General features: G+C 32.8%; 1 pseudogene; it reads left to right on the forward strand.

The window, feature by feature from the left end:
- The window catches only part of LOC149558751 (disease resistance protein RPS2-like), an 85,908-nt pseudogene extending 65,252 nt beyond the window's left edge, over positions 1-20,656 (forward strand).
- The last annotated feature ends 500 nt before the right edge of the window (positions 20,657-21,156 follow it).

The raw sequence follows: 21,156 nt of genomic DNA on the forward strand, positions 1-21,156 counted from the left end.
TTATAGCGCTCCGCTCCTTCATCCTCTGCAATCTCTAAGATCTTAAGCTTGCTTCCTCTTGTGCCTCTGATTCTCCCTTTATCATTCTCCCGTAGTGAGAGTTTGAGCTAATTCAGCCCCTTCTCTTTGCTAATCTGAGTTTCCTTGCTCATCCGAGATTCTTGTACTTTTCAAGAAGCCATCGAGCCTCGCTTTCTCTCCCCACCGCCTTCTTGAGGGGGCATCTCATAGTCCATTCTCTCCTCTTCTGCTCTAGCCTTGGGCAACTTATTTTCTTATCTTTAATGCCATGCCACTTGCGGCATCACATCAAAGAGGGGCAAAATGTAGACACCTAAAAACCTTTAGAAAATAAAGTATTTTTATTTTTTGAAAAATTCCTGATGACATGATCATTTATTAATTAATTTATTTATTTATTTTTATGCCATTAAATCCCTTTATCTTAATTAAAAATATTTAATTAAGGAATCCCTTCCAAAAATGTTTAAATCTTATTTAAACATTATTTCCTTATTTATTAATTATTTAATTAATAAATTGACCAAAAAACCCAAAATAAATAAAAAATTTATTTTTTGCCCAAAACTTGGCCAATTTCCTTAAGACCACTAACCGCTTCCAAAATCTCCTAATCTTTCTTTAATTTTGATTAAAGGCTAATCCCATCATTTCCTACCCCTAATCCCAACTCAAAATATTTAATTAAGATTAAATATTAATCCTCATGTTTATTAAAAAAGTTTTAATAAATATCTCCTCAACCCAAACCCTTGAAATAAATAAAACTTTATTTATTTCCTAAAAATCTAATTTATCCTCATCCTAAGAAGTTCTAGACTCTTCTAGAAAGTTTTCATCCTCATCCTAGGAAGTTCTAGACTATTCTAGAAAGTCTTTATCCTCATCCAAAGTATAGACTCTTCTAGAAGATTTCTTTAAACCTAATTCTAATCCCCTCCTAACCTTGTCACATTCCCTAAAAATGGGTTAAGACTTACTAACCCAAGCCAAAGTTAACAAATATCTCCTCCTTCACCCACCCTCATTAAATGCCATCCACTTGCCTATCCCTAAGCTAATCCTAAACCATCCTAATCCATCCTCTAATCATTTGCACAATCCTAAGCAAGCTTAAAACCCTCCTAATCAAGCCCAAGTCAAAATTGCTCTCATCTCCCTCAAAATATCTCAACCATAAAACTTTATGAAGCCCACTAGGCCATAAATGACTCTTCCAAGCCCTTTTATTGCTCTTACAAGCCATTATGAGGGTCTTTATGAAGATTTTATCCCTTGAGCCTCCTTTGTTGACTCATCCTTCCCCTTTCCTCCATCCTCTCAACATGTGACATGTGTCACTCCTTTATTGGTTGTAAGGAAGCACAATCCATGTGCTCTCCTCTCATGCAATCTGAGCCCTCCATGAGCTTTTTCCCATCCTTTCATCTTAGCCCTCAATCCCTCAAGCCTCTTGCCTATAAATTGGATCCTTCCCCTTTTCAAAACAACACAATCCATGAAGTAAATTCATAATGCCATTTTAAGAAGCCATTTTACATCAAAACCATACACTCACACCCAAATTCCAACTCCATTTGAAGCCATTTTTGAAGCATAAGCTTGAGCACACATCCTATCTATTTAGACAAAGCCACTCAACAAGAGAGCTTCTCATTGAGAGAGTCCATTAATGACTCATATTCTCAATTGAGAGCTCATCTTAGTCTATCTTGAAGTTTTATAAATTTTGTTTAGTTTGTAGAAGGTTTATTTAAATTTTGTTTCTATTAGCATACTAACATTGCTCATATACAGGTATAAGTAAGGGGGTCTTGTCTTGTCATTATTCATTAAGTGGAGTGAGTCATGAGGTAGAGTGGAATCCAACATAGAAGATGGAGTGGCTGAGTGAGCGCAATTTTAATAGGTGTGTGGACAGAGTGCCAGATGTGAGCTAGTTTACACTTGGGTCTTGGTAAAGTTTGAGAAGGGCTAGTAGTTGAGGCTTGGGAAACAAGGAGTTTTCTTGGTGCGCTTGTGGGCACAATTTCAAATCTTCTTTGGAGGTTTCTACCAGAGTATGGATCTAGACTAGCTAAGTATTTGGGTTGGATCTTGCAAAATTTTTGTTGTAATAATTATTGTATTTGGTTGTAACCAGGGAGGCCTTACAGCCTGACACATTGCATGTAATCATTTATTTTATCAATAAATAGTTATGGTTTGGTATCAGATCTTGCATTATTGTTTTGTTTTTGTTGTTTGGATATTTGTTGGAGCTAGGAAATCTCCTTTAGGGATTCTCCTGCCTTGCATTACATCAACCTTACTGCTTGTGTAATCAATTAGTTCTAGTGTTTTCAATTTCTTAACAAATTTCTTTGTTGTGGTGAATTGGAGAAACGATCACCTTCAAGTTCTTGCATAGCAACTTGTCTTGTGTATGCACACTTTCTGTGGCTATACAATTTGATGAGTTGTGAAACATCCTATGATTTTCATCATTCCCTTTGAAGATTGCATTAGTGGAGTTGAGGATGTGCTACACCTAATTTCATTACTTTAATTTCTTACTAGATCCTTTTGAAAATTTAATTCATAGAAGCGTTCTTGCTTTGACTTGTATCCAATAGGAATTTTATTTTCTGTAATTTCCTTTAATTTCTTGTTACTGTAACTCTATTATTATTTTTTGAACACATGGTTAGAATAGGAATTCATATAGTTGCATGGTTAGAACTTGCATTCATTGATAAATCTAGAAAAAACATTGGCTTGTGGTTGCATTTATTTAGATTTTTTGCAAATTAAAGATACCAACAAAAGGCCTCCTTGTAACATTCACATTTATCTACAACTGAGATACCATGTGGGTTGAAAACTAACCATCTGAAACCTTCGAGTTGGTTAATTTGATTAGTTTTTCAAGAGAGAAATTTGTAAAGATCTATGCCATTAACATCATGCAAAATGATTGCTCGATAAACATGTGTATGCTTTATCTTAATGGATGATAATAACTTGGTTGATGCTTTGTAGTGCCTACCCTCATTCACATCTTTTCTAGACTTATTGTAGCTATTATTATCAGACTATGAAGACTAGTTTTATGATTGATGGTTTAGTGGTGTTGTTTTGACACTATCAGATCTTATGATATGGATTCAGTTGATATATGATGAGATCATTTAGACTTTACATTTCATGTATGTATGATGATCATTACATTGTTTTTAGTTATTAATGATGATTAGTTAGATGGTTTATTATTTTATGTGTTTTATTATGGTTACTTACCCCATACTTGCATGTGTATGGTGTGCGTATTTTCTTATTGTATGGCGTTTCTGATGTGGTTAAGGAAGGGAGTCGCAGTCACCTACTTAGTCGGAATCTACACGATGCACCACTTTCTGCCATTGTCTGTTTAGCTTAGCATTTTATATTGTATGTACATGCATGGTTTTTCTGTAGGTTGTAGGTATTGGGTATCGACTTCTCTAAATTGCTAGGATGAGTTTACCCTGTTATACTATCTCAATGATAAGAGAAGGGAGATAAATTCTCAAGTCCAAATCCCAAACCTAAAAACCATTTGTCCTAGTGAGTTAGGACAAGTATCAAAGTTGAATACCCACCAAATGTGTCGGATGACATATTTCGTGATTTTTAACCCTTTAGATTTATTTTGTATGATTTGTTCTATGATGGGTTTTCATATTTTGTCTTGAAGGTCTATGGTGAATTTTCCATTAATTAAGTCTTAATAAATAGATTTAATTAATAAATTATTTATTTGAGAAGATTAATAAAATATCATGATCTTTGATATTTTGATTGTGATTAATTAAATGTGAATTATTGAGGAAAGAAATTAAATAAAAGAAAACTAGAAATTAAAATTAATAATAATTTAAAAATAATAATAAAGTAATAAATAAAATAATAATAATAAAAGTTATAAAAATTAAAATGAAAGTTATAAAATTTAAATAGAAATTATTTAAAAAGTAAATTGGAGTTATAAGCTTGCATGGGAATTAACATGTGTCAACACACGGGGGTTAGTGCATCAATTAAACACAAGGTGTCTACAATTCTATGACTCATCAAAAAGAATTGGAAAAGACCCATGCTTAGTTGGTAACACCTTTCAGCGGTTTCAAGAAGCATTCCAAAGGTTTCTTGAGAGCTCTTTATATTCAGGCATTCATAGAAGCTTAAAAAAAAGGGGGGGGGTGGAGAGCAATTGGAGCATTGGAGGACTCGAGAACTCTGAAGAAGGGAGGAGCTTGCACTGTGGGTTTTCAGAGGAAGAGCTATTTAGCATCAAAATCCGAGTAGATTCTTGTGATTTTTCTTATGCTATTTCCACATCATGTATTCCTGTCTTCTTCGTGTCTTCCATATGTCTTCTGAGGAATTTCATATTTTTATGGTATGCATTCTCAATATGGGCAATTGAATTTATGTGGAAATCTTTATATGCATAGATCTGAAAAAAAAAAATAACGGGGCTAGGGTTTAAATTCATAGCCAAACCCATTAGATTATTTATTGGAAAAAAATTTGGGATTAAAATTTTATAAGAAAATTTTGAGAATTAGAATTTATATATATTGTGTATATGTATGTTTTTATCTGCATATATATATATATATATATATATATATATATATATATATATATATATATATATGCATTATTTATATGCTGTGACACAAAATTTGTATATACATATATATATACATACATATGTATATATTTAATTGAGGAATCAAATTCAATAATCGTAGTGAAAATATATATATACAAAATCCCATTGCGATTTGTATTTGCGTTTTTGAAAAATGCTATAAAACTAAACATTATATGTATTGACCATGGGATGGGCAGATGTACCAATCCGTCTGTCCATCGTATGCAAACCCGTGCGCACGGCACCTGCACTTGGCAGAGTGTCGACGCTGCAGGCCGCACGGCTTATGTGTGGCGACAGTGTATTAACCATTGAGTATGGTCACCGCCGGTTGTAATATGTGAAGCGCTTAACTTATAATATATGTCATCCATCAAATTTTTATAATTCGATTTTTATATTTCATTTTTTTAAAATGCGATAATAATAATTATTTATATATGTACATATGTATGTATATATATATATATATAAATAAATAAATAAATATATATATATATATATATATATATGTATATATGTAATATGTAAATATGTAATTAATAAATTTGAATTATTATTATTTGATAAAAGATTTAAGAATTCATCTTTTATAATGATGAATAATTTAATAATTTTATAATTTAACTATTAAGATTTAATTAATAGTTTTAAATTATAAAATATATAAAGTATATGAAATTTAATTAAAAGATTGGTGGGGAACGATTTCAATAAAATATTGTAATTGGAAAATGGATTTTAGACTTAGAAAGGAGAACTTTTATCCATCCAAAAACAATACATGGAAAAACGTACAAAATGTTCCTTCAAATTTTTTCTCTAAACTTGTAAATGTAAACCATGACTTTTGCATTTAAGTTCAAGTTGTAAACTTAGCAAAACCAAAACATGTGTTTACATTGTGTATTCCTTATGCTATTGTTTTGGGTTTTGGGTTGACTAGTGTTGACTAGTATAGGACGTCTACCAAAGGCTAGGGGGTTATGTGATTGTGATGTCATAATGATGTTTTAATCTCGATCTTTATAAACCCAACCATGGTTATGTGATGGAATGCTCTATGTATTGGTTGTGATTACTGATTGTTATAGTTGAAATTCTTATGTATGAGACACTTGACTTAACCATTATTTTGGTCATCGATCAGTTATCCTTGGTTATCTTCTAGTGGCCATGATGGGACTGAGATGTGGATTTATTCTTGATGATGTCATGTTGTAACATGTTTGACTCAACCATTTTTGGAGTCTTCGATCAGTATGTTTGAGATATATTTTGGTTATTGAGAACCATTGGATACTTTTGATTATCAGTGATGCTTCAGTTGCCAATAGAGAGCTGTTGTGGTCATGATTTTTTATGGATGTTTGCTCATGGAGATTTGATGCTTTTATGCATATTTGATGATTTCATTATGGATTATTTTTGTGATTTTGAGATTTATGAGTCCATGAGCATTAGGGTAGGATATCTGCATGTAGTGACAGGAAGTGGCTTGCAATGGGGGTCGGGGCCCTAAGAGGCTGCCAGGGTAACTCATTGTAAGTTGGATTAATAAGTGATAACATTCACACCTAATACTAACTGAATGAACCTAAAAAGATAAGAGTTTTGGTTCTCGCCCATGCCTTGAGTGCTTGTATAGGCTAGGATGGGAGTAGTGAGAACGCATGGTTGCGACCTTGCATTCCATAGTATGCCTTGTCAGTACGAGAGGATACTAGTGGCCGCATGAGATCAGTATGGACCCGTGGAGTTTAGCTAACTACCAGGGTAACTTGTACGTGATAAATGCGATGACACTTTTCCTCTTGCATAGTAGGTTCCTACATGTCATTGTGTGCCTCTGGGAAGTAGATGTCAGTTTCATGATTGGAACCTTTGAGTTAGTATACTTTTAGGATTCCTGGACTATAGAGATTTGTGCTATGTGTTATGGATAGCCTGTTTGGGACTTGAGATTATCTCCTCAGCACGGTGGGAGTGGACCACTTAGGTACCACGCGGTCAGGTGGTAGTGTATTTTCCACTCTTATCATTGGAGATTCATTGAGACATCGTGGCTGATGCGTCCTTCGTGATGGTGGATATGTATCCTTTCATTTGATGATTAGCATATGTTAGATGATGTTATCTTATGCTTATATTTGCATGTTAGATTACTTTCTACATATGATGTTGTATATGTTAGGAGCGACATTCCTACTATGTTATTACCAATGATCTCTTTGGTAATTTGGGATGTTACGCACGGAGGGATGGCTAGGGCCCACGATGGTCTAATGATGCTATTAACGGTTGGGAGGAACAATGCACTTAGTTAATTATGTTTGATCTTTATGATGGATGTATATGTAATCTATGATGATGTATCATGTGTATCATGTGATTGTCTTTGATGTATCATGGATTAGAATAGGATGATGTACCTTATTTCACATATGTATATTCTTTTAAGCCTTCATACCCTGTGACATGTACAGTGGATGAATGAGAATTTGAAATGTAATATTTAAACATTGGACTTATCATTATTATTTCATGTGGATGTTGTGCTAGATGGATTCATGTATGTAATTCAACGTTAAGGGATCTTAAAGAATGTAATCTGTTATGTATGTTATGTTTACTTTTCAGATGGACATTACTATTGCTTCCGTTATTGTGAATAAGTTATGTATGGTATTTACTTTCATGTAAAAAAAAAAATGTTACCAAACTTAGTGAAATTCTAGGTTAATTCTTTGGATCCCTTGGTGGGGCATTGCATGCTTGATGGATGAAAATGAAATGCCCAAACCTCCTTTTATACTAGTTTTCGAGATCGAAAAAAAATCTTACTTACTTGGGAGCAAGAGTAAACAATTGGCAAATCGAGGCACTTCAAGCCCCATAATCAAAATTCCTAAGTAGGGAAGAGGTTGACTCACCTCTTCCAAAATAGGTGGACCTATTCTTGAGGAGGGTCCCAGAAAGGGGTCTTGGAGGCCTTAGAGAAGGTGCAAAAGAATTGGGAAAACTAAAACTATCAAGATATGTGGCCAAAAAGGTGATAAATGGCACCTAAAGGACCATGTTGAAAAATATGAGTGAGAGAGAGAGAGAGAGAGAGAGAGAGAGAGAGAGAGAGAGAGAGAGAGAGAGAGAGAGAGAGAGAGAGAGAGAGAGAGAGACCACACTAACGAGGGCTAAAAGGTCTCAAAATGAAGTGTGTCTATTTTAAGATGGCACATGCCTAATATATGCACTTTTATTAAAGTGACTTATTGATTAGACTATTAAATCACTTAATAGATTGATTGGTCCCTTTCCCAAATCAAATAAGATAATTTTGGATATTTAGAATTCAACTATGGAAAATTAGTTGATAAATAAAATAATAAATTAAAATTCTCCAACAATCAATTAAATTAATATTTTGTTTAACTTTTTTCATGATAATAACATAACCCTAAATGTGCACACACACTCATGGGTATAATCACATAATGCATTATGAGTTCAGATTTACTAATTACTAGAGGGTTGACAATAACAATAATTTACAAATATTTCATCCAAACAAAGATAACATTGACTCAACATGAATGTTCAAGGTATCTCTTGGTGTCATTGGTAGGGATATAGGTATATACTCAACTTTTTTAACAAGCATGAATGTACATGGTACTTGTTGAGTAAATATGAAAACATCAAGGGAAGATGCTCAATATATAAATTTCCAAAGCACAAACACAAAAATAGTCACATGAAGGAGAATTTGAAACTTTGTAGATCTCACAAGCAAGTGATTATGATTTCATTATCACTTCATACTAGTGTTAATGAGCAACAATGCATAGTAGTGGTGTAATATAACATAAAAATATAATAATCATATGATAAAGCATTTAAATAATCAATTTTAATCATTTCAGCATATATTTACTAAAGGTAAAAGACATATATCCACTATATAGAAGCACACCATAAATGAATCCAGTAGCATCCATCTGATAAGGTATAAATCATAGTCCAAGTATAAATATAAAATAAACTAGGCATAATCATAAAGCATCAAGTCACATCATTGGCATCATCATAAAAATATGATCAAACTAAATAGAAATAGCATCTAACATCTAGCATCTATGATATTGGTAATCAAAACAATGAATATGCTGCATCAAATCATCTCAATATGCAAATAAATGTGTAATAGCAATCAAAGTGTCCCTTAGGTCAAAATAACCATATAATAGAATACAAACACATGAGGAAGTACACACGACACACATTAAACTGTGAATTATCTAAATTCTCAATCATATGCACAAGTATAGTGCTTATAAATGCAACATTATTCTTTTGCAACTTAAATTTCCTTATTCTCTTCTATGTGATGTTTGAATTTTAGTATGCAAGATCTCAAACTAAAGAGGTTCTAAAATCACCCTCAAACATATGTTGGAAGTCCAATGCAAGTTCATTAGGAACACGACAATAAGGGGTTAATTACAACCATAAGACATAGCACACACAAAGTTGAAACATGAGACATGAGGCTCAATCACACACAAGTAGTTGTCTAAAAGCAAGCATTTAACAATATAAAACTGAAAGAAAAGAGTATGTTAGATTTATGTAGTAAATTGAGGGTTTTTTATAATGGACACTTTAATCTCATTCATAACTTTGCTATCAAATTTACATCTAAAAAACCTTGATAAATAGAAACATGAATTGTGTTCTATGTAAGGTTAAAACCACCATTATAAGATGAATTATCATATTCATAACTATACTAATAAAATTTAAAATCTAAACTCCATATAAATTTTTCAAGATTATAACATAAATTTTTATAAATAATTAATTTTAAAATTTATAATCTATATTTCATAATTTAAGTATTAAAAAATCTATCTTTATACAATTTATTAAAAATAATTTAAAACAAAAATATAAAGTAATGTTAATTTTAAATAATTTATAAAAAATGTTAATCAAAACTAGAAAACATAAAACTTAAATTCAATTAAAATATACATAAATTACACACTACACTCGCATTGAAAAAATACCTCAAAGTAATTCAAAACCAATCAAAAAGTAGTAGCATTTCATGTTTCCTACCCTTAATGCTATGCACATATTTTGGGGAAAACTTTCCATACGAGAGACTCCAATGTAATACTGATGAGTTTTAAAATTCCATAGTGTGTGAAATTTGGTTGCAGATGTGACGACTTTTGGGTGGAATAATTAAATTTCATATGATAGCGTTCAATATGAAATTGAAACACCATGTGCAACGTTAAGGTGCATTATTTCCTACTCATTAATTATTCCCATTCCCATGTTCAAATGGGATCTCTCGAGCAATTTTTAATAAGTGAAGAGTATCATTGTGTTCACATTTCAATTATTAATTATTTTTATTTTTATTTAATCTTTTTATTTTTTAATTATCGATTTCAAAGAAATCATCAAATAACAATTAAAGGTCTGTTAATTAATATATCATGTATGATAGTTGTTCATTTGTATTTTCATTAGTTAGATTTTTTTTATTTTTTTGATAAGCTATTAGGACATTATTATAAGTATCAATAATTTTTTAGATGGTTGTAGCGCACAAGTTATTAGACATCTTTAAGGAGGTATTGTACGGAAATTTGAAATGACTATATTTTAACCCTTGTGCGCTTAATAGATACACACCATGTGTCATTACTACTTAGAAGCCAGAACAATAACTTTAAGCAATTAAGTTGCATAGAGAGGCAACATTAAAAATTATTGAAATCTAATGTATCATTTAAGATATGTGGGTACACGAAGTTAACTATTGTGGTCATTAATACACTTCTCTTAAGAAAAGAGATTTTTCGACTACCAATGCAAAATAATAATTTCCTCTATTATTGAACTACCTTTAAGAATACCATTTATATTCTTTACTAGATAGAGTGGTACTTATTTAAGCCAAACATATGAATACATACATAATATTTACAATAAATTTTTTTGGCAATCATAAGCATGGTTTAATCAACTCATAAAGGATGATTTCGTCTATTCAACAATAATAATTGTATATTTTGTGATTAATTTTTACTATTAATGAGCTAAATGTAAATATAGTAAGAAGACCATTTCTTATTTTAGAGCGGTATAAACTAGTAATTCAAATACAATCAATATAAGAAAGTGGCTTGATTTGATTAAGTGAATAAGACAAATTGTCAAGATAAGTTGAAGTATGACTATGTGCATGTTAATGATATTTAAGCAATAGATTTCAAGAAATTGTCTAAAGGCAATTTTAAATAGACGGGAGACAATTATATAGGCCCTATTAGTTGTAGGTGTTTAAAAAATGAGCATCTTTATGTTTATCTACATCTCAATTATGCAACATGGCTTATGTGTCATCTTATCATAGAACGATGATCAACGAAGAGAGAATGTCATCTATTACCCAAGCAAGACATTAGCGAGATGTAGCTTGAACAACTCATCCATGGAGAAAAATGTTGTGATAATATTATTTGGCCTAAAAATTATCTAGCATTGTATGCTTAATGCTACTACTCATCTTGTTGCCAAAATTGATCCATTCAAATGATTATTGTCTAAGGCAACCCTTATTGATAGAAGGAAAAGTGGCTCATGCTCCATATTGAGCTTTATTTGATTCATAATGTACTACTTAGCAACATATGCAATTCTAGACAAACATCTTTAACCACATAATTTATAGAGGAATATGTCTTTCATTGGATTAAAAATACACCAATAACTTATAATTTGATGGATCTTTATTCTACCATAATCATGTAATAGAATTATTTTGATGACCCTTTAAGATGATTCCATTAAGAAGAAAAAATGCAACATTTGCTTCTCTTATACAAACAACATTAGGGATAAGTGGCATTAATATCCAATTTAAAATAGCAGCTAATGGAAAATTTAGGAGTTAAGGGCTTTGGTGACTTGCAATTAATTGTAAAATAGGTCATTTATTATTTCCTTCCAATGGATGAAATTTTAGTAGAGAGTTCACCAATTTACTTACGATAAATTAAAATTGGTCCTATGCTTAAATCTTTGAATGATATGCTTAAGAAAATATTATGTTTTTTTAATTATTACATTTGACTTATGTGGGATTGGCTCTACATAAGAGAAAGTCAAAATCATGAAAGTTAATAAGAATTTATTATTGCGTGCCTTTTTATAGCTAAAAATAACTCTCAATTAAGGGAGATGACCTAGTACTTGGAACTCATTCTAGTGGTTGTGATAGCAATTTTCTGCACAACAATGGGGTTCCCTAATGCACTACAATTGATCTCCCTTCTTTTCAAGGGAATGGAGGGCTCTGTTTTGGACACTTTGGCAAAAGTCATGTTGTTGTGGCATCATTTTTTATGATGTGGCTTGAAAACCTTCATTATAAGCAAGGGAATTGTCAAGTAAGCTACTATAAGAAAATTTTTGATTTTTAATTTCCATATAGGATTTTGAGAAGCAACAAGTTACGGTGCTCAACTATTAGATCCTCTTTCCTAGTAGTGAAGTCCCTCAAAGTTGGTAACTATGGGTCTTGTTCTAGATCTTATATTTTATTGTTTGTGTATGTTGTAGGATAGTAGATGACAACATCATAGTCGTATCAAATATTGGTATAGAAGAGAATGGGATTATTAATCATACAAAAATTATAGTATTAATTCATATAGAAATGCACATAGATTTTTTTATATCAAACATAGAGATTATGTACATAAAAGAGAAAAGGAAAAATTATAGTCTCAATTCCTCTTCTAGCTTGTTCAAGTTATTTTAAATTGTCCTTTTACTTTTATTTATACAAACCACTTTTCCTAAAGTTCTAGACTTTGAAATGTTTTTTAAGATTAAAAATATTTTAATTTAAATTCTAAACTCTAAAAAATGTGATTATCTCAATTTCATTTATAAGTTTAATAGATCATACTTCTAAATAAAAGATATACTTTATATATTTTAGATTTACACAAATAAAATTTAGTATATAAATTTATTTCTATCACATAAGCATTTACAGCTATATTTACAATAGTATTAATGTTCCATACAAAAGAGAAAGAAAAGTTAAAAATTACTTTATTCTTTGTTAGAACAAAATAAAGTAAAGTAAAAATCAAATTTATTAGCAAATATTCAGAGAACTAAATTTGCTCTTAAAATATCCTATCATAGTTACAACTTCGGAGTATTGAAAGTAAAATAGGGAAAACTGCGAATAAAATTACTTCAGTTTAGGCGTTTGCATAAAATCTATGGCCAGTGTCCTAAGCTAGCCTAGGAATATTCTTGTCTAAAAGATCTTTCTAAATCCATTTCATATGAAACCTTAAGACTGGTTTTGCAAACAGGCCAACCAATTAGCGAGCTTGTTGACTACAGCTTTAGCCCCATTTTGTTATTTATCTCCCCTTTTAGAGAAAATCCATTTCATTATAGAATTTCATTTTTTCTCTTCGGCTGCCCCAAAATGGTCGATCCTGGTTTCATCCCTAGAGATCAGATTATTCATCACATCACCATTGCGGTCTGATGCAAGAAAGAGTTGAATGCCCGTAAAGATATGATCTAAACTCTAGGAATTACAGGAGTATCAGAAGGCTCTAAACTCTGGGAAAGTGAGTACATCGAGGCATCCTTTGCCCTCCACAATCAACAACTGGTTGAACAAATTGAGTGATCTTCTTGAGGAAGCATCTGATTTGACACAGTGTTGCACTGTACCCTCATACTTTCATCGTTGTTCTCGGCACACAATGAGCAGAAAGATCAAAAATATCATTGAAATTTTGCTAAAGCATGTGGAAAAGGATGTAGCCCCAGTTACTTTTTGATGCAGAGAACGCAGTGGTAATGTTTTATAACTGACTATAATTGGACAAAGATACTCATATCTGCTGATATCTCCATGATGAGAATATCCCGTTTGATGCAGAGCCACACCTTGGAAAACTTAGGAGGAATTAGTCACTCAACTGAGTTGCTTCAAGGGGCATCTAAAACCTTCAGGATCACACACTAAAATCAGATTCAAAAGAAAACTTTAAAAATAAAATCCCCCAAAATATCTTCTTGCTGCCTCCAGATAGACCTACACTCCTACATGAATATCTTTCGAACCAAAAAATATTTACTCAATCCAACTGTTAAGATTTTGTGTAACTAGGTTTTAAACAACATATAAATTTTTTAGAGAAATCCAATAGTTCAAACTTGATATATTGACCACGCATCAGAGTACATTTTTCTGCAAAACATTGCTTCTTGCTGTCTCTAGATAGACCCGTGAACAAACATGTATAACTTTTGAACCAGACAATATTTTCTCAATCAAACTGTTGATATTTTGGATAACTAGGTTTCAAACAACATATCAAAATTTGAGATAAATCCAACTGTTCATTTGGGAGATATTACCCATGCACTGAGACTAATTTTCTCTAAACATACCGAATTCGACCCAAAACTAAAACTTTTTAATCTTCTGCAAACTATCAACTTGTTTCCAGTGAGAAGATAAGAAAAATCCATTCAAAACTCAGACCATCGAAAACTTGCACAAAGAAAAAAAATGAAAAACATTCCATATCTCTCCAAATTTGATTCCCCTCTTACATAGCCGACTGGCTCACATTTTAAAACTGACTTTCTTTTCCTAATTAAAGGATGTGAAATGTTTTCTTCTTATTTTAGAAAAGAAGAATGTCTTCTATCCAAAAAAAGGATAAGAATCTGAAACGTTTTTTCTACCAATATTAGACAGTCATTTTCTAAGTCAAGAATATTCCAAAAACTGCCTACTACCTATAATTGGATTCTAAAAATCATTAAACACTCCACCTACGAACTAAAAAAAACTATTCTAATTTAAGATCCACACACCTGGTCCTAGGTGGCTATATCTGGAGAGCTTATCAAATTGCTACTCTAGGTATGCCACCACATGTAGGACATTATTACAAACTTCAAAAACTAAAAGAATTTAAAACATAACATTAAATTCCCTATTACATTTTCAACAATGTTGCCTCCTATAGCGTTTCTCTTCTTTGCCATTGCAACATACTCCCTTGTAGAATGAATCTCAAGTCCTCTTGAGATGATGTGTTGTAGAAATGAATCTCATTCTTCTTTTGAACTTTCCAATTTATTTGAACTAGGATGAGCATATCTACAAGAAAAACAAAAATAATATCCAACTTCTCCACCTTGTAGCTTTGATTCTTTAATGCTGTAAATGTCATAGAAAATTCTCTAGCATGATTCACTATACATGAAATCTGCATCCCTGCATAAAAATTATTAGAAGAAAACATATCATCAGCATAAAGATGATTTGAGTTCTCTTTTTGAATATGAGCTTCCTTATACACCATGTAATGTGCATCATATCTATCTTCATCAATAGTAACCATAAACTTATCTGCTTCTTGACTATCAACCAGTTTCACATCTTGAATCTTAAGAATCGTATTTATGTCTTCTTCCTTTATTAAACATTTATCATCATCTTGATCTTCTGTAGTAATCTCACTTTCAAATATCTCTTTCTTATTACAACTTTTCTCAAGAACAATAATAGTATTGAACTTTTTCCTTTCTTCTTCAAGCTGAGTTTCCATACTACCGCCATGCCTTTTCCATTCTCCCACAATGGCTGCAAATTTTTCCCATAAATCAGATTCTTCTTTAGAACTTTTTGTTACACATTCCTTAGCTTCATCTTCATGCCATTCCTCTTGACATTATTCTTCATTATGCATATTTAAGGCTTCATTAGTTGCCTCCAAAATCTTTTCCATAGGAGTACCTTCCAACATTGTACTCTTCTCTATTTTCAAAGGACACATTATTGTTCCAACCATAATTTTATCACACTCAAATCCCATAGGGCTTTCCTCTTTATTCTTCTCATCAACATTTACTTGCTACAATTTATCTTCTTTCTGCTCTTCAGGTTCTTTCCCTTCCAAAGGACAACTTACATCTATCATTGTTGAGATTTTTGTACCAACTTCACATACATCTACACTCTTTATGGTTGCCTTCTCTGTAGTTTCATTTGCCTCTACCAAAACTTCTTTCACTTCCTCTTTCACTTCATCATGCATTGGAAATTCTATCCTATCAATAAGACCTATACTTCTTGATTCCTTCCATGTTGTATCATCCTTCAATGGAAGCAAAACCATCTTCTTCCCATTCTTGTTGACGGTATATGTGTTCTCTCTACAATCATATATGGTTGACCTGTCATATTTCCATGCTCTTCCCAAAATCAAGTGACAATCTTTTAAAGGCATAATATCACATTCAATGGTATCAAAATATGGTCCAATGTTAAAAGAAACATATGACTTTTCGAAGACATCAATCCACTGTTCATCTCCTAACCCATAAGCTCTGTAAGGTAAATCATGAGGTACTCTTGGAAGATTCAGTTTCTCAACCATTTCTACTGAGATTATATTTTCAAAGGAACCACTATCAACTATAACTTTGCATACCTTATTCTTGCACTTGCACTTTTTTCGGAATATAGAATGTCTTTGGCTATAGCTTTGTCTTTTTGCTTCTTCTTCTTCCATTTCTTCTTTCATTTCTTTCTTCTCAACTATATTCTGCATATATTCCAATTTACTGGCTAGTTCTGCCACTATCCCCTTCAACTCCCTATTTTCTTTTTGGATAAGTTCTTCTTGCTCCTCGACTTGCTTCACTAACTCTACATTGGTCACCATCTTGCTTGACCCTATTGAGGAATCTTGATCAGGGGCATTCAACATATAACTTCACAACCTGCAACTCTCAAGCTCTGATACCAAAAATGATGTAGAGCCACACCTTGGAAAACTCAGGAGGAATTAGTCACTCAACTGAGTTGCTTCAAGGGGCATCTACAACCTTCAGGATCACACACTAAAATTAGATTCAAAACAAAACTTTAAAAATAAAATGCCCCAAAATATCTTCTTGCTGCCTCCAGATAGACCTGCACTCAAACATAAATATCTTTCGAACCAAAAAAGATTTACTCAATCTAACCGTTGATATTTTGTGTAACTATGTTTCAAACAACATATCAAAATTTGAGAAAAATCCAACGGTTCATTTGGGAGATATTACCCATGCACTGAGACTAGTTTTCTGCAAAAATATCGAATTCGACCCAAAACTAAAACTTTTTAATCTTCTGCAAACTATCAACTTGTTTCCAGTGAGAAGTTAAGAAAAATCCATTCAAAACTCAGACCATCGAAAACTTGCACAAAGAAAAAAAATGAAAAACATTCCATATCTCTCCAAATTCAATTCCCCTCTTACATAGCCGACTGGCTCACATTTTAAAACTGACTTTCTTTTCCTAATTAAAGGATGTGAAACGTTTTCTTCTTATTTTAGAAAAGAAGAATGTCTTCTATCCAAAAAAAGGATAAGAATCTAAAACATTTTTTCTACCAATATTAGATAGTCATTTTCTAAGTCAAGAATATTCCAAAAACTGCCTACTACCTATTATTGGATTCTAAAAATCATTAAACACTCCACCTACGAACTAAAAAAAACTATTCTAATTTAAGATCCACACACATGGTCCTAGGTGGCTATATCTGGAGAGCTTATCGAACTGCTACTCTAGGTATGCCACCACATGTAGGACGTTATTACAAACTTCAAAAACTAAAAGCATTTAAAACATAACATTAAATTCCCTATTACATTTTCAACAATGTTGCCTCCTATAGCGTTTCTCTTCTCTGCCATTGCAGCACCATTCCAAACACAAATAATTTTTTGCAACTGCAATACAAACAATAAGGGTTACGAATACACACAACCCCATCATATGGTCAATCCACTTTGTATTTGACGTGCTGCAACATAGGGTAAACTTCAAATACCAATTACAAGGTTAAGAACAACGAAATGAAAATAAGTAAATGAAAACATTTGAGAAAGCCGAACAGTCATAGAGATGATCATACATAAATATGAAATGTTATTTTATTTGTCACTGCATACTACATTGAACATTCTTGTTTCCCATCGGTTCCCCTATTCTCTTCTTCTCCTACTCTACCACACACACCTATCAAATTTCCTTGCATTGTATTTAACTTGCAAGACCCGATAACTAGTTCATATAACTACTTTATTCTAACTTCCCACAACCGATTCAAACAACTAATGTTACTATGTCAACTCCATTATAATACAAAATATTTATTAAATCAAAATACTTAAGACTTCACCCGACATATTATAAAATAAATCTTGATAATGTCTACATCATCTCGAAGATGTGAAAAGTCTCGAATCTGTGAAATAATTTCAATTGTAGGATTCCCTTGCATCACTTTTCTACATCAGCTTCATCAAGATGTGGCTTAAAATGAAATATTTCAATAGATCAAATAGAGAATGGATTCTTTGAAGGGAAATGCTGGACTTGCCGGCACATCTGGAGATATCTTTTCATTTCCTTCTTTGGCCACTTCAAGCACGATGTATATTGAGGAGGCACTCATTGTTGGACAAGATTCTACATCAAAGCGACTTGTGGAGCTGATTCATTCACAAAAGGCCCAAAATCTGTGTCATTTCGGCATACTTGGGTAGGGAGGGGCCGGCAAGACTCTATTACTCAAACAACTCTTCAACAATGATGAGGTATAAAATCTGTTTACTAATGACTTGATGCTTTGGCTTACTATTTCACAAACTCCATCTTTCAATGCTCTTAGAAAAGATCTGGTCAAACAAATAGCCCTTAAAGTAAATGAAAGATTGGAGAGCGGAGAGGAAGACCAAGTAAAAACCTGGTTGAATCAGAGCATGACAAAGTACAGATTTGCCCTATTTTTAGATGATGTTTGGGAAACAAGTGCAACATCATTGCTAGAGGAGCTGTGTGTGCCTAACTCTCCATACCACAACTCCAACATCATAATTGCCCAATCGAGAACTAAGAGTGTGCTCTTGCAGTTGGGTATTCCTGCTCCATCAATCATCCAAATGCAAGATCTGAACTAGGATGATAGTTGGAGATTTTTTTCTTTTCATGCTTTTCCACACAACGGTGGAGTTTTTCCCATAGGCATTGAGGGAGAAACAGCCAGGCATGTCTACAACAAGTGCGGGGGCCTTCCATTAGCCCTGAAGGTAATTGGAAAGGCAATGTCGAGAATCACTAAAGTAGATGAATGGGAATTTGCACTCCAGAGGCTTCAGAAGGATGTTGGAGGGTCAATTTATAAGAGCTTGAGATTAAGCTACGATGTCTTGGCCAATTATGGCGTTTCCTTGCAGTTGTGCTTCCTCTGCCTCATTGCTTTCAAGGAAGATGAAGATATCTATTATTCAACAGCTACAAAGTACTGGATTGGAGAAGGGTTGCTTGGCAGGCCAGATTCTTATCAAATAGGAAAGAATTACCTCAATTTGTTAGTCGACCGATGTCTAATCGAACCCCTCTTGAAGGATCATAATGGAGGTGTGCTCATTTTCAGGGTGCATGATGTTTTGCACGATTTAGCACATGAAATTGCTGAGAAAGAAGAGAGATGCTTCTTTCGGACAGGTAGAGGTTTATGAGAGCTCCCAGATGATGATGACTGGTCTAGACACATCAAAATTTCGTTGAGGAACAATTGTTTGACTAGACTTCCCAAGACATTTCGAGCTCCCCATGTCTGATCCTTGCTACTTAATGGCAATCGCGGTTTAAAGAAAATTCCACAAGAAGTGATTCAGAGTATGGCACTTCTGAGAGTCTTGGATTTGTCATGGACTGCCCTGAGCTCCCTCCCAAAACACATTGGGTGTTTGAAGAATTTAGTTTGCCTTAGGCTACGCTCTGTGCCAATCCAAACGCTGCCCAATTCTATTGCTGCTCTGAGAAAGCTTGAAATACTAGATCTTTGTAAATCTAGCATTACACAACTCCCATCCAGCATTTCTAAGTTGACTTCCTTACAAGTTCTAGACCTTGGTTCTTGTGAACACCTTCAGTCCATGCCATTTGGGATCTCACGCCTTAAATCTCTTCAATACCTGAATGTATATGGTAGCCCAAATGCATGGACAAAGATAGGATGGAATAGCTGCACAAGAGATCTACTTTCAATTAATGATTTGGGCACCCTAAAACAACTTACAAAGCTGTCTCTTGCAAATTATGGCAAGACAATTCAGGAAGGAATTCTAGGAATGATGGAGCAGATGAAGTATCTAACTCTGGATCTCACAAATATGGAATGTCTACCCCATAACATGACTGCCATGTCCAAATTGAGGAAGTTCTCTATAACATGTCCTCAATTACTTCGGATAGAATTTTCATTTTCTAGGTTTCAACATCTGAGCTACATTAATTTGTTCAACTGTGGCATGTTGGAGAAACTTCTAGACTTGCACAAACTTTCTCGTATAAAGCACCTCAAGATTATTGAGTGCCCTAGCATTGAGAAGTTTCTAGAGGAATTTGGCAAAAGGGGAGCATTTCCTAAGCTGGGGCTACAAAATCTACAGCAGGTGCCAATGGTGGAAGACATAGCTCTGCCTTCACTAAAAATACTAACAATAATGAAGTGTGAAGTATTGGAGATTCGGCCAGAATGTTACTGGAATTTGATCAGTGTAGAGAAGATCAGAGTATATGGCTACTCAACAATTTTAAATGCAATGGAAGACAATTACTTTACAGAGAGAAACCCTAAAGTAGAACTAGTTAGGGTATCTGCTGTAGACACTGAAGCATTCCAAAAGCACTTTAATGAAATGGTTTTTGTACGAGACATTTCACTTCAAAATAAAATTGTGAAGGAACTCCTTGAGTTTCCAATTGTAACGACCCATTTAAAGAAGTTTTGTTCTCAACGAATGCCTCTATGATATCATTGGGTAAAGTAAAAGAAATCACTTTACCTTCCTCCTGTGTTCTAGTGGGAGTTGTGGTTGATTCTATTTAATATATTGATTATTGATTTTTTTTTTTTTTTTTTTTTTTTTTTAACCAGAATTTGATTATAGTGGATAGATGTTTTGATCTGTAAAGTTTATTTAATAGGTTTTTTTTTCTTTATTGAATAAAAAATAATAATAAAATAATTTTAATAATGAATGGTTGAAGGTAAACAGTCAACAACAATGTTACATAACATCATATAGATACAAGGATTCATTACAACATGAGAAAAATAGATGTTTTTAAATATTATCTAAATTTTCTCTACAAAAAGTATATTTTAGCTTTATCATTCATCTTCTTATCTATCTATTTATTAAATATTTTGAAGTACAATTATAAAACTTTACATAGACCATCAAAATTATGTAAGCATTGCTTCACTTCAATTTAAATACATATCCAACTACAATTTTAGCTAGTCATT

Source organism: Cupressus sempervirens, chromosome 5, assembly GCF_028749045.1.
Source record: "Cupressus sempervirens isolate cs-2001-9-10 chromosome 5, ASM2874904v1, whole genome shotgun sequence".
NCBI classification, from domain to species: domain Eukaryota; kingdom Viridiplantae; phylum Streptophyta; class Pinopsida; order Cupressales; family Cupressaceae; genus Cupressus; species Cupressus sempervirens.